Genomic DNA, 15,701 nt, shown 5'->3' with positions numbered 1-15,701 from the left:
CTGCAGTTGTGGGACTGGCTACCTACGAGGCGGACTACACACCTAGAGCATTACGATGTGACCACCACTGCGGCGGATGCATTGGCCATACTTTACATTGTGGTGGGTGCTGCTGGCTGCAGCACCCGCCGCAATGTAAATAGGGCACTGTTTACATTTCCCTGCACTACATGGCATGCACCAGGCGGTTACTGCCACATGGCGCATGGAAATGTAGGGAGGCACCATAGCTGCCCCCAACCCCCAAGAGAGTGCCTGGGCTGAAGGGGGGGCCACTACAGGCCCACAAGCTCCCTTCCTGCCAACTTGTTCATGGCGGGTTAACCACCATGAACATGCAGCGGAAAGGGATATCATAATACCAACGGCGGTGCTTGGCATGCACCACCGAAATTCTGGCCAATTTTGCTGCTCCAACAGGCAGTCAGAAAAGGACCGCCTGTCCGAATAGTGCCAGTCGGTCTTTCCGACCACCACACTTCACCAACGCTTCCCCCGCCATCATAATATGGTGGGCAGAAAAGTGGTGTATGATGGTGGAGGCCTCACCACCGACAGGCTGTTGGTGGCAGGGCTTCCGCCATCGTAATCCGGCTCAAAGTTAGGTTAATTTGTATGAGGCCACTAAGTCATGAAACTCATGACCATTTTAGACATTAGCAAACAAAGTAATATCAAGTAATAACAACATGGGTGGGATAATTAGTGTTGCTCCATCTGAATAGCCTACTTACATCAAAACTATATTCATCCAATGACCCTTCAGCATTTGAACTCACATAAGGGATATACGATTTAAGCTAATTTAAGTCAGGCTGAAAGAATTTAGACAATCAAGTAGGAGAATACAACATTGAAATCTGTCCCCAGGGACCGGTCACCTGGGATAAACAGAATCCCTGCAGCAGTCTTTAAAGTCCATATCCTGACAGTGTTCACAGATTCTCTTCCTTCTGTGTTGGTCCTGCATAGCCTACAAAGTGATTTCTAACAGCTGTTCCAGTTCATAGAACTGGTCAACTTTATGACTCTGCTAACTATCGGTTATTACATTTCCCAATATTGAGGGCAAATGCTTTGCCAGCCTCCTGCCTAATGAATTGGAATTTTGGGTTAGCAGCATAGGATTAGTAACCATGTTCCAAACAGAATTTCAAATAGGATGCAGCATTCTGTTGCTCTTAATTCACTCTGCAGTCAAAACAATGTGTAACTTATTATATGTCGCTTTAATAAACTTTGCAACAGCTCTAGGGAAAAGCTATGAAGGAAGTTGAAAAACTGGGAAGTCCCAGTATCCCCTCTAGAAGCAATCATGAGCCTGTATTCTGACACATGGCTAAAAATAAGCCATCTCTAACTCTATCAGAGACAATACAGGAACAATGCCCTGGAGTAAGGTTGTGTCCAAATGCCGGTTTAATTTATTTGATGCCACTCTACATTAGCCTTGGTGCTCCATTCTGTAAGTCTTTCTCCAAAAGATTGTGGCATTATAAATTGACCCTTTTGCAATATTCAGGCAACCACACAATAATAGATAGGACACCTGCAAGGGTACAGAAATCCTTAACTGCACTCAATTCATGCTGCCAGGAAAACAACTTAAGGATAAACAAAAGCCAAACTAAGATCATAATCTTTGACCTTTAAGGCAAACAAAAAAGGCTCTTGGAAGTTTGAGGGAATTGCCCTAGATTGGGCTAACTGTTGGTCGTACTACAACATATGGTTGGAAGAACGGGGGTTCTGTGATTTATCTTGTGCAGTAACGTGGGCAACAGTGGTTCCCAGCAATACCATTTACCCAGCTGTGTAATAAGGTGGCAGGGCTGATTACAGGGGCAATGTTGTAAGTTGTTTTCAGCAAATTGATGCCCACCCTTACTCATGGTATGATAGCTTTTTCTTGTAAATTAATCAAATGGCTTGAGTCACTACAATATTGAGCATACAGATTACTATTCCTACTTCCCAAAAGCACAGTTTAGTGTGACTGGAATAATTTCACAAAACAAGCATATGCATTACAAACTGCGATTGTGACCTTCTGTGCGAAGATGAGAAAGGCCCGTCAAAACTCAGTGAAATAAATTTTGGGGCAGTCTATAGCCAACAAAAAGAGCCCCGGAGCATCTATCTGTGAGAAACCTTGAATTTGAGGAGATCAGAAGAAAGATTTGTGAAATTCCCAGACCGGAAAATTGGTAAGAAAGAAGCAAAGTTGTTATCCTTTTATTACTACTAGTCTAGGGTTGAAGGAAGGAAACATATTTGCATGGTTGAAAAAACATATGAAATTTTGAAAAAACTTATGAAATGTGGAAAAAACAATAATATTTGGATTTAACCATAAAACACAAGAGGAACTTGATAAGATTCAAGTTTGCCTTAATCCCATTACGGGAACAATCACTAAGGCAGACTCAAAAGAGAGTGCAACTATACTTGTGGCTTTTGTGGGACGACAAATCAAACCCATACTTATATAGGAGCATATTTGCAAGGGCATTCTGCCACTAGAGCATCACCTTTTATAATGTTCTGGTGGCGGAACGCCACTTTTTGTGGGTTAATGCCGCACTGTACACATCGTACTCTAACGCCATTAAAAAGCAGGCACGTGTGTGGCGCAACATGGAGAAATATTTTTATTATTCCTAATTTGTTGCCACTTCCATGTGTGCTGCAGCACACATAGAAGGAGAAAATCACCTTTACATAAACAATTATCCCTGCAATGCAGGGACCCTTGCCTCAATGCCCAAGGGTGTCTGGTTTGGGGCTAGGCAGTTTTTTTAGCACTGGCACAAGGGAAAACACAGGGGTGCACCATATTCATGTGAATACAGTGCATCACTGCGCTTTTTAAAGGATGCAGGGTGGCGCGGCTAAATTGCTTGCAGCACCACGCTGCGTCATTTATTTATAGCAGCTTATTGGTGCTGGTCGGTTGTTATTGAACCACTAGTAAAAAACATAACAATCTCTTTTCTCCCCTGTTAACGGTGCTGCACTGCATAAGCACCCAAGCTAGCTGGGCGAGAGAGAATCATTATGTTCTTCACATAGATATCTGTTATCACTTTCTTCATGATTACTAAACCTAAGGATCAACAAAACAAACATATAAATGAATGCATTTATTAAATGCATGCATTTATTGAATGCATGCATTGATGCCTACATGCATAAAGGATAATACAATGAAAGTACTATGCAGATTCTATTTCCGACCGAATTAATGCCGCATAAATATGTGAATTATTTTTTACTCAAACAACTTTTTTTCCAGGATGGATCACTTTATTTCATAGTACACGCTGTATGCTACTATTATGCAGATTACTTTGTTGGCGGATATGTGAAGATTAAATTCTGCTTGCACTGCATGCAACATAATAAACAGTGGAAATACTTTGTCCTGAAATATCGGCAGGAAAAATATTGAAATGCCTGCGGCTTCCCCATTAAAAATTGTACCATACTAAACTAGTAAACAGCAAAGATTAGAAATGAGGAGTGGGTGTAGAAGTAATTTGCTCTGTGCTGTGCTAAGGCTAAATGCTCTAATCTCCCTGGCAACCAAGAATCTTTCTCTGAAATATTTCTATTTGATGCAGAGAATATTGCAACTACTGGGCAGAAGAAATGAGAACACGAGGGCAAATTCTTTATACATTCTCTCGAAAATTACACAAATAACAGCCATATTTCAGAATCAATATTTCTCTTTTTTATAGTTTTGGGGCCAGATTGAGGAAGAAAATGTGTACATTTACAAATGCTTACCTTTATGAATAGAGGTAAATATATAACTTCAAGAATTTATATATATATATATAAATAGCGTTGCCCCACTGCTTTTAAGCAGTGTAACTAAAGGAAAAATAAAATGATAATAATTGAGCATTATCATTTTATTTGTTCCTGCGGCCTGGGCGGGCGGGGCTGCTCTGCTGTTGGAGCAGGACAGGGAAGGAGTGGTTTGCCCACTCCTAAGTGCACATGACTGCTTGGCCGGCCAAACAGTCATGCACACTTTCCTTGTTCTTCACGCAGGCTGCATGGATAACATGCCCAGGATCCCTTTTCCTGGCTGAGCGTCGAACCACAATGCTCAGACCAATCAGAACGCTGCATTGCAACATTGTGATTGGTCAGAGGAGCCTGGCTGCTTTCTGGTTCCTGAGTCTGATGTGGAGGAACGACGCAGCGTCGATAAGGTGAGTTTTTAATTCTTTTGACATTCACCTCCTCCTCCCACTCCATTACCTCCCACGATGCTGCCCGCAATCTGTGCCGGCTACCACTGAGTTGCACGTGTGTAGAATCAAACAGTAGTTAACTGATTTATGACTGCCATCATCCTTTTGTAGATACCTGACAGGCAATGTAAATTGAGCAATTTATAGTCATAAATCTAGGTTAACAGTCCTAAATGACTGTGATTCAGCCCCCTAAGTTTGTGAAAACTGAGGAAAAGGCTACAGTTGATTTTATTTTCCATTGGAATGCATTAGACGTTGTTTACATTTTGGAGGATCAGCATCTTAGTGATTGTGTTTTATCAACACAAAATGATTGTCAAATCTTCTAAATGAGAGAGGCATTTACAAGCTAAACAATCTGGAAATCACTTCTAGCTAGGATGTTGCTCTACCATTGAATCATAATGGCGTGGATGTGGCCTAACAGCTAGGACTCTCAACCTCAAAGTTGGGGAACCGGGTTCAAGTTCCTGCAGAGATGCCTAACATCCTGTGATTCTGGGCAAATCACTTAATCTTCCTGTGCCAAACAAAATTAATCTGTCCGTCGGTAACGTAACTGGTGCTTGTGTAAATACCTTTAGGTCAAATTTGCGCTATATAAAACTGAAAAAAAGGTACAAATATGTCTGCTCATGTAAGTCACATTTGAAACAAATATTTATTGTTTTGATAATTCTTTTTTGTTTTTTCAAGTCATTGTTTTTGCATAGAGATTCACAGTAATTGTAAGGCATTTTAGTGTTATGTCAACTTATTTTGTGTATTTGAAAGAGAGATACTATCCAGTAAGTCAACTAACCACACTTAATGACTGATTCTCTATTGAAATATGTGTGTCTGGGTGAGTCTATTCAGATGTGAACTACACAAAATGGTAAAATCTATAGAAATCTGAGAGTTTGTGTCTAAATGTTTCCATTTCAAAGTTACCATATTTTTGAGCTCAGCATTGAAAGTCACAATGGGATTATAGGTCTTTAGGGACAGTTTTCAATGTGATTCCTCAATGGACATTTTTCAATATGGCACCTGAGTATCAACTTCACCATATCATTTGACCAGTGGCTTAATGCAAAATGATGTCCCCTCATGCAGAATGTGAAGATGTGCCCCCCCTGAGTTTCCCATATCTCACAGATATTCAATGGACTTGACCTAGATAGGGGTAAGTATATACTTTTTTAAATTTTTGCAAGAATTGTTAATGTTAAAACTCTTTGCTAAAATATTGTGATATTTAAAGTTGCTCTCATTATTTCTGTAGTCTGTGTGTCTTTGCAACAATTTCAGATTTACATGCTTTTTTCAGTTTTGACTATTAATTTAGTTAAAAAAATATTTTTTGGGGAGGTTTATTGTTTTGAGGTTTTTGATGGGTAGTGAGTTATATTTCAATATTTATAATGAAATACATTTTTGCATTAGAGTTTAAAACGTTTTTGAACTAAATGATATAATAATTAAATAGTTATAAAATATATTGTTTATGTAACTTGTCGCATTTAGAACAAAGTATTTCAATTTAAATATTGGTTCGTGGGGTTTATTGTCAGATTGGGTGGTTGGTGCTCTAATTTAACTTTGATTTTAAATACCATAAAGTTAATGATTTTATTTATTTATTTATTTATGATATGTGATAAACATATGTAATTTAGAGTCATTAATTTACCATTTTTACAATGTAATGGTGGGTTTATTTTTTATTTTTTATAGTGCATTTCTTAATAAAAACAGATGTGGATTGTGTTCAGAGAGTCAGTAGTGCTTTAGTAGTTGGATAATTAGTTTGTATAAACATTAAGGAATTAAAATTCTATAAATTGATTTCTGAAGCATTGCATTTTAATGTTTGTACAACATTATGAACTAAAAAAGTGGTGGTTAGTAATCAACTTAGTATATATTTTTGGGGGTTTTGTGTTTGTGTGTGTGAGTATAGAAATTTTTTAATTTAACTTAAATTTTAGCTCAATCTACAATATTATTTAATATAATATTTAAAATAACAAAAACAAGCTGAATAATATACGTTTAACCAAAACATGAATGATAAATAGGAAAAATATACTTTTCAAATTAATAATTTAAGATAATGAATAAATATTATTTGTAGATTTTTTTTACAGCAGGAAATGTAGTCCCTCTAATATATTAACTTGTCTCACAGTTTTTTTAATAGAACTGTAAATGTGACATTCCCATGCATGCCCTTCCCCCAACAATGGTTGCATTAAATTTAGAGAAGTAAATCTGACTATTCCCAACCAATTGATGCACTTTCCCAAATGTTTGTTGGATTGGAGTTAGAATACTAAATCTGACCGCTCCTATATAAGGACTTTCTTCAATGCTTCTGGAATTCTAGTTGAAATAGTCAAACTGACTCCACTCATATCTAGTAAGTTACCCAAATATTTGTGGGATTGTAGTTAGACTGCTAAATATGACCTCCCTCAATATATTATCTGCCCTCATTGTTAGTTAGATTGTAGCTAGAAAAATTATTTTTGTCATCCCAAACGTGAAATTTCAGTGTTTGGACAACATATTTAAAAAAATCATATTGTGATACAAAAATATTGTGTCAAGAATATTGGGATGTCAAAAATATCACCACTAGGAATATTTAAGGTAAAAAAATCACTTTAAGTGTTGTTTTTAATATTGTTTAAAAAATATTGATTTAGAAAATATTGCTGTATGTAATATCATTTGTAAGTAATATTTTGTATGACATGTCTTGTATTGTCTTTGATTATATATGTTTACTTTCATTTATGTTTTTAGTTAGATTATTTATTAATTATTTATAAAATTGTTGAAATGTGTGTTTTTAGTTGTAAGAATGTATAACATTGATGGATTTATATTTGTTTTTAGCGGCAGGGAGATTTTAAAAAGTGGATAATTTAATGTATATTTAAAGAACATTATTTCAATGATGTGCAAATTAATATACTAAATGTATTTTGTTACATTAATATTTTTTATAAATATTAATTTCCTAAAAATGAGTGTAATAGTAAATGTCACTCCTTCAGTGTCAAACACCTTCCCCAATTTGGTATAGATTGGAGTGAGGATGGTAAATGTTACCCTTCTGTGGCCAACAACGTTCCCTAACTAGGTATAGGTTGGAGTGGGAATAGAAAATATCACCCCTTTAGAGTTCAATACTCTCTCCAAATTGGTAGAGATTGGGGTGGGAAAAGTACATGTTATCAGTTTAGTATCCAACACCTTCCCCAATTTGGTTTACACTGTAGTGGGAATAGAAAATGTTACCACTTTAGTGTCAACACCTTCCCCAAATTAGTATGGATTGGAGCGGGAATAGTATATGTCACCCTTTCAGTGTCTAGCACCTTTCCCAACTTGTTATAGATTGCAGTGGGAATAGCTAATCTCACCTCTTTAGTGTCCAACACCTTCCCCAAATTGGTATAGAGTTGAGTGGGAGTAGTAAATGTTATCCCTTAAGTGCCTAACGTTTCGTTTCAGAAATCTTTATTTCGATCACAGATCATAAAAGATACATGATAAAATATGGACAATTAAAAAAGTATTAAACATGATGTGATCCAATGAATTAAGACATTAAAATACATTAAGAGAAAAAAGAAAATGTGATGTACTGTACTAAAATCTGACAATAAGTCCATTTATACAAGTCTTTTCAGGACGCTGCTGCGGGTAAACCACATGGAAGTTAAGAATTTCGCAACTGCGAAAACGACAATGGGAGAAAGGTCTGACTTTAAGACCCTATAGGCTGGTTGGAAGGATCTGAAGCCCAAGTTCCTAAGTAACGGGACTAACCAGCGTTTCCTGCTCCTCTTGTAGCCCTTGCAGAAAAAAACGGCGTGAACTTCGTCTTCTTTCGGATGAGCACAAACAGGGCAGGTTGCTGTGGTGGAGCATGGAGACCAAGACGCTGTGAAAAAAGCTAGAGGAAGGCATCCATATCTCCATTGAAAGAATAATTTCCTCGTTAGCAGGGGGGAGATCGCATCCAGAGTACTTTCAAGGCAGTAGGCGTCTTTTGCTTTCAGGAATAAGTGGGTCAAGGATCCTTCACGGCTCTCGTTGATGGCTCTTGTGAGCATCAAATTGTAGTATGCTCTTGCGAGTGCCTTCTTTGAAATCTTTACACAGGATTTGGAAGGATCGGTCCATAGGTCTGAATAGCCCAGATCCTCAAACCTGCCCTTGACATAGATCAGCCACGGAATCCTCGAGGCGTTCCGCAGCTGTAAGAATTCCTGAAGTTCCTCTCTATAAATTGAGAGATCAGAGCTACACCACAAACGCCTCCAAAAGGTTAGGGGTTTAAGACCTAGCTCCTCTGATATTGGTCTTACTCCCAGGTCTAATCTAAGAGGGAGTAATGGAGTGCTTTGAGGGAGGGCAGTTACCTGTCTCAGGAATTTATTTTCGGTGGACTGTAACTTTGGGACATGAATGTGACCCCAGATTTCACCCCCGTATGTAACACCCGCCCTCGCTTGGGTTTTGTATATATGAATAATTGGGGTCAGTGGACGGTAGAAAGATTTGTTCGCCAAGAGCAAAGTGCCACCCGCCAACTGTGCCAGTTTGATGGTCGCTTTGGCCTGATGAGACGTCCACGATAGATGTTCATTTAACGTGATCCCCAAATATTCAATATTGTGCACACGTTCCAATTGTGTTGTGCCGAGCCTGGGCGGGGCACGATTCTGGGGCTTGGGGTTCAGAATCATGAACTTAGTTTTTAGAGGGTTGATTTCCAGTCCCCGGTCGTTACAAAAATCAAGAAAGCCATCCAAGATGCGCTGGATCCCCATAGGGGATTTAGACAGCAGCAGGGTGTCATCTGCAAACATAATTGCAGGCACCCTGCTGCCGGTTAATTTTGGAGCATCCGAGTTGTGAATCCTGTTTAGGTGGGCAACTACCCCGTTCACAAAGATGCAGAACAGAGTCGGTGCAAGCACACAACCCTGTCTCACGCCTCTGCGAACGGGGAACCTTTCGGTTAGTTTGCCACCTTTGCCACACCTTACGCGAGCGTAGTTATTGTGGTGCAGTCTCATCAGGATTGTCAGGATGTCAGTAGGTACATCCAAATCTTCCATAACTCTCCATAGCCTCGCTCTGGGCACCAAATCAAAGGCGGCGCGTAAGTCTACAAAGATGGTGTATAGACTGCCGCCCTCGATTATGGCTGTTCTCCAGTAGAGGAGATTTAACCTGAAGATTTGGTCTATGGTTGACACGCCCTCCCTGAATCCTGCCTGGTAAGGGGACAAGATTTCCATTTCTTCGATCCAGGCCTGCAATCTATTCAGAATCAGTCTACCGAACAATTTTTGGGATATATCGATTAAACTGATAGGACGATAGTTGGAGGGGAGCAAGGGGGATCCCTTTTTGAAGATTGGGACCACCTCTGCTCCCCTCCAAGTATCGGGCACCTCCAGTCCCTCGGCGATAGCATTAAATATTAGTGTAAGATAGGGTGCCCATATTCCAGGTTCCTGCTTAAACAGGTCACCGGGCACCCCATCGAGACCAGGGGCTTTTCCAGCAGCTAACCCTTTAATGGCTTCCCTCACTTCTTTTTCAGTGAAAGCAACCCCAATCGGGCAGAATGAAATTGTGGGACCATCTCTGTTCTGTTCGCCCCCACCCTCTGCGTACAGGGCTTCAAAATGGGTCTGCCATACCGTGGGGGCTATATTGGGCTCTATTGCGGAAGATAAATCCTCCGTGCCATTCGCCACTACACGCCAAAATTTACGGGAATCTCTGGTTGTTAAAGCATTAGTGAGATTTTCCCAGTAATCATGGTCCCATTCTGCCTTTGCATTCTCCAGGAGGATTTTGTAGGATCTTCTCCTGGCGCGAATTTCATCTTTGTTGTGATGTTCCTTTATGGCAAGTAGCAAGTTGGCCTTGGCTTCCCTGCAAGCAGCATTGTACCAAGATGTCTTTGGTTTAAGGCCATTCCTTTGCCTTGAAGATGAAAATAGATCCTGCTCTAGGGTAGTGAGGATGCCTGCATGTATTTGTGCAAGCTCTCCTCGCATAACGTCGTCTAAAACCCTAGATCCTAGCTGGAAGGCATCCTCCAGTAATGGGATTATCCTTGCATATAGGTGGGATATTCGATCTGGGTTGCTGGCCAATTTCTCCCACTTGACCTTCCTACGATTATTTTCAAGTAGGAGGCCCGTTTTATCTTTAACCGACCCATTGATTCTTGGGTCTCTCCCAGGTAGACAATAGGTCAGTTCCAGGGAGTTGTGGTCACTGTCTAGTCTTGGGGTAACTTTGAAGTCCACTATTGCTGACCACATGGACAGTTTAACCATTATGTAATCCAATCTGGATTCGCTGCCGGGTTTATTAAATGTATAATTACTTGGCGTGTCTGATTTAGTGCGACCGTTGCATGCCCTTAGACCAAGGTTGAGGGTGAGGGCGGTTATCTGTAGGGCTAGTGGAGTCCAAGCCCGTGGGGAAGGTGCCACCGTCTCAGGTATGAGCCAATATGAGTCTTCTTCCAGAGAGGGACCATCACGTAGCCCCGGCAGTGGTTCATATTGAGCATTAAAATCGCCTCCTACCAGGCAAGCCAGTTCGCTTGGGATACCTTCTAGGAGCTTGGCTAGCTCATCCACTGTGCCAGATTCTTTATGCATTGGAACCGGCCTTGAATAGATATTAATTACTATCAACTTCGATGAGTCTGGCCACTCGAGTGAGACAGCCAGTAAATCATCAGAAGCGGTCTCTAGATAAGTAGCTTGGCAACCCAAATCCGTGGCTACCCATGTAGTTAGTCCCCCAGATGGCCTGCCCCTACCCCCCCATTTAGCTGCTTTGAAGAAGGAGGCAAAACCCGGAAATACTATTTCATCACGCGCCCAAGTTTCTTGTAATAAAATTATGTCCTTCGAACTGATATATGTACCCCATTCTGTGCAATCTATCTTGCTAGCAAGGCCAGCCACATTCCATGAAATCACTATTATTTCTGGTGGTTGGGTGGAGGCCGTGCCCATATGAGCCAAAGTAGTGGTGGTGCACTCGTGGGGCCGGCGAAGGTTTGTGGGAACGAGGGACGTGCCCGTGGGGTTATTATCATGGATGGGAGAGGAGGGCGCGACACTTGGTCCATGTACAGGATCAACTGTACCAGATGCTGAAGGATGAATATCAGCAACCGGGTCCAATTTAAGCCCATTTATGTGAGATATTTGAATTGCGCTCCCCTCATCAACCGCATGTCAGTCTACCATCTCAAGGCTACTAAAGCGGTTGTGGGTAGATAGGTGGGCGGGGTAGTGAATTCTATGTGGCCCTGGAATTCCCCTCCTCTGTCCACCGCCTCCCCCCCTCCTTCTTGCAACAGTTTCCCAACCGGCCTCACTCCCGTAAGTAGGGAACTGCTCTGTTGGTCTTTCCCTGTATGGCGGATAATTGTTGTTCTTCCTCCGGCTATTTTCCCAACCCTCCAACTGCTCCTGGTGATACCTCCACCTATGATCCTCCAGATTGTAAAAATTTGAGGGGTAAAAGAATGAGAGGGGCAATGGTTGGATGGTGCTTGCAAAGTCCCCATCAGCAGCACGGGTGCAGATATATGCGGCTACATTCGGATCTCTGAAGGTGACCAGAATGCAGTCGCCACCGATGGATTTCTTAGTATAGCCCACCCACGCTGCCCTCCTAGCCATGGTTATATCGCTAGTTGTACCTCTCGGTAGCGGTCTATTTACGGAGAGCCAATTAATTACTTTATTTATTAGTGAAATGGTGGATTCAGATGTAATAGAATTTAATTCAGGGACCCCCACCAGAACCAGAGTGTAAGGTGCTACTTCTGGGGGGAGGTTTATGAATTTGGATTTAGAAGTAATATCAGGTTTCTCTCCAGTAATAGGAGGGTCACTCTTAGCTTTGGCCGGAGGCTGGTTATTATTGTCTTTCAGTGGGAGGGTTGATTTTGAGATAGTGGTAACCGATTGTTGGATGGGAGTGGGAGCCAAATTTACAACCAATGGTGCCGGAGCGTTGATTGGTACAGGTTGTAGGGGTTTGGGATTAATTTGCGGGGGTTTATTAGTAGTTGGTGTGGGGGGGAAGTTGTCTTTGGTAAGTTTTGAACCTGGTCCCTCTCTAACTAATTTGGTCCCACTGTTGGCCGTTTTCCTTGAGTCTACGAGTTGCACGGTAGCCTTTTCAATACTAACTAGTCTGGCTTCCATCTTAATCAGTCTTGCCTCAAGAGGGCTCAACAGAGACCTAACTAAGGTGCCTATATCTTCTAGAGTAATATCATCTGAAATAATATCTGCTGGAGCATTGCTAGTAGGTTGTGGTAAAGAAGTTGACTTACTCGTTCTAAGGGGAGACGGCGGTCCTAATGTATTCCCAGTGTGCTCGGAGGAAGCACCCATCTCCCTTTTGCCTCTAGCTTGCTTAGATTTCGAAGTTTTAGTCCTATGATCTACTTTATTTTGGAGGCCCTGCTTCTTTTTTGGAACAGCCCCTTCCCTAGTACCCCTGTTGTTGTCTAGGTTAGTTCCTGCAACTTTAGCTATCTCAGTGTTCTCTATGGGTGTAAGCTGGGGGTTTTGCGTGTTGGGTAGGACCATAAGGCTCATGTCGTCGAGGTAACTCGGGGCCTCAGTAGTAGACTCGGGATTGGTGGAATTAATGGCTGGGATAGGACATATTGCCGGGTCTATACTTTGGTTATTTGGAAGACCAGATCTATTTTCTGGGGTTCTAACGTGGGCCATGGGGCCCAATGAGGACCTTCTTACCCAGTCTATTTCTTGTGAGATTCTGCGCTCGAGAACCTCTATTTCCTCAAACAAAAGGGAACCAGCTTTGGCGAAGTAAGTGTCAATAGGTCCTTTAACGGCCCCCGATGTAGTTTGCGAGGAAGTTTTACTCCTGGTTTCCCGTGTGCACATTTTACTCACAGTTCAAATACCTTTAGATCCAGGCGAAGAGGGGGGGCCCGGACCGGACTCTCACGTACTCGAACGGCCTCAAACGGCCCGCTCTTTGCCCGGTCTTGAACGGCCCGCTCTTTGCCCGGTCTTCGCCCCGGTCGCTCCCGCGCGCTCCCGCGCAGCGTCAATCTCCGGTATTTATATCCCAAGGACCAATGAGGTGTGTTGTGACAAGGTGTGGGCGGGGCGTTCAGGGAGAGCGGGGCCAGGTGACTCAGCCTCCGGGACTCCTGGGAAAATGAGTCCCGGTTCACGCTCGCAGCCCTGTAGCCTCACAAGCCCCACACGAAGCAGCCAGGCAGGCAGGAGACCAGCAGCGGCAAGAGGAGGTGAGGGGGATCCGCAGCGGGACCCGCGAAGCGGGTTCCGCAAGTCGTAGATGCGAACAGCCCTCACAGCGTAGATGTGAACAGCCCCACAGCGATGTAGCGCCAACCAGAAGCAACAAGCAGCGTCCCACGAAGAGAGGGTCCAGGTGCAGTTTAAATTTAGCAAGGTGTGGGCGGGGCATTCAGGGAGAGCGGGGCCAGGTGACTCAGCCTCCGGGACTCCTGGGAAAATGAGTCCCGGTTCACGCTCGCAGCCCTGTAGCCTCACAAGCCCCACACGAAGCAGCCAGGCAGGCAGGAGACCAGCAGCGGCAAGAGGAGGTGAGGGGGATCCGCAGCGGGACCCGCGAAGCGGGTTCCGCAAGTCGTAGATGCGAACAGCCCTCACAGCGTAGATGTGAACAGCCCCACAGCGATGTAGCGCCAACCAGAAGCAACAAGCAGCGTCCCACGAAGAGAGGGTCCAGGTGCAGTTTAAATTTAGCAAGGTGTGGGCGGGGCGTTCAGGGAGAGCGGGGCCAGGTGACTCAGCCTCCGGGACTCCTGGGAAAATGAGTCCCGGTTCACGCTCGCAGCCCTGTAGCCTCACAAGCCCCACACGAAGCAGCCAGGCAGGCAGGAGACCAGCAGCGGCAAGAGGAGGTGAGGGGGATCCGCAGCGGGACCCGCGAAGCGGGTTCCGCAAGTCGTAGATGCGAACAGCCCTCACAGCGTAGATGTGAACAGCCCCACAGCGATGTAGCGCCAACCAGAAGCAACAAGCAGCGTCCCACGAAGAGAGGGTCCAGGTGCAGTTTAAATTTAGCAAGGTGTGGGCGGGGCGTTCAGGGAGAGCGGGGCCAGGTGACTCAGCCTCCGGGACTCCTGGGAAAATGAGTCCCGGTTCACGCTCGCAGCCCTGTAGCCTCACAAGCCCCACACGAAGCAGCCAGGCAGGCAGGAGACCAGCAGCGGCAAGAGGAGGTGAGGGGGATCCGCAGCGGGACCCGCGAAGCGGGTTCCGCAAGTCGTAGATGCGAACAGCCCTCACAGCGTAGATGTGAACAGCCCCACAGCGATGTAGCGCCAACCAGAAGCAACAAGCAGCGTCCCACCACTGGGACCTGTGAGATCGCACACAGGGATGAGCAGGATAGCTCAAGTTAGAATCATTTGATGCGTTTGCTTGACGTTCTGAAGCGAAAAAGGACGCTCTTAGAATCAGAGACAAATCTCTTATCAAAGGAATTCCGGATGCGAGAGAATTAGGTTGCCAGTTCTGAATGAAGCAGGGCTTTAACGGGCCATGGAGGGATAATGATATAAACACATCTTCGTAAAAATCACGGAAAGGTTCGTCGTGAAAGGATTTAAACAGGGCTCATGAAGTGCAGGTTAAAGTTGGAGTACTATCAATCCAGAGGGCTCCAAGCGGGAAGTAAAAGCCTCAGGTGGAACTGGTCGGTCCACTTTCTAAAAAAAATTGTTTACATTGGAGTGTAAGTGTTTAATTTTCAAATTTTATTGTGAAATCCGTTGTTTAAATGGTATTTGTATGTAGTAGAAATAGTTTGTGGTATTTCATCAGTATTGTTAGTGTTTAGAAAAATAACAAAAATATGTTACTTATAGGCTTGTCATAAATAATATTATTAATGACAAATTTTATAGAATGAAGACACAAGACAAATTTTCTATTTTAATTTTTGTTTTCAAATTTTATTTAATGTATATTTTCACATTATCAAACAGATATTTCAATTTAAAAATAAACATTTATATATAGATAACAGTTAGAAATTGGATTGTTGATTGACCTGGGTGTGAGCCCTGGTCAAGCAACAGCCGCAATCCCTTGCAGAGTGAATCACAAAAAAGTCAATATATATTACCCTGTGCTTATCCTTGGGTAGCACAAAAAGCAGTCATGCTTAACTTAGAGGCAATGTGCAAAAGAATGTCTGCAGCACACAAACATTAAAAAGTGAAAACACAACCCCCCAAAAAATCCCATTCAATTGAGAAAAATATTATTATTATTATTATTATTAATAATTCATACTTGATATAGCGCATGGCTACCCTAAGGCATCCCAGCGCTGGTT

The sequence above is a fragment of the Triturus cristatus genome, chromosome 6 (assembly GCF_964204655.1).
Source record: "Triturus cristatus chromosome 6, aTriCri1.1, whole genome shotgun sequence".
In the NCBI taxonomy this organism is placed as follows: Eukaryota; Metazoa; Chordata; class Amphibia; order Caudata; family Salamandridae; genus Triturus; species Triturus cristatus.
This window is presented reverse-complemented; position numbering follows the sequence as displayed.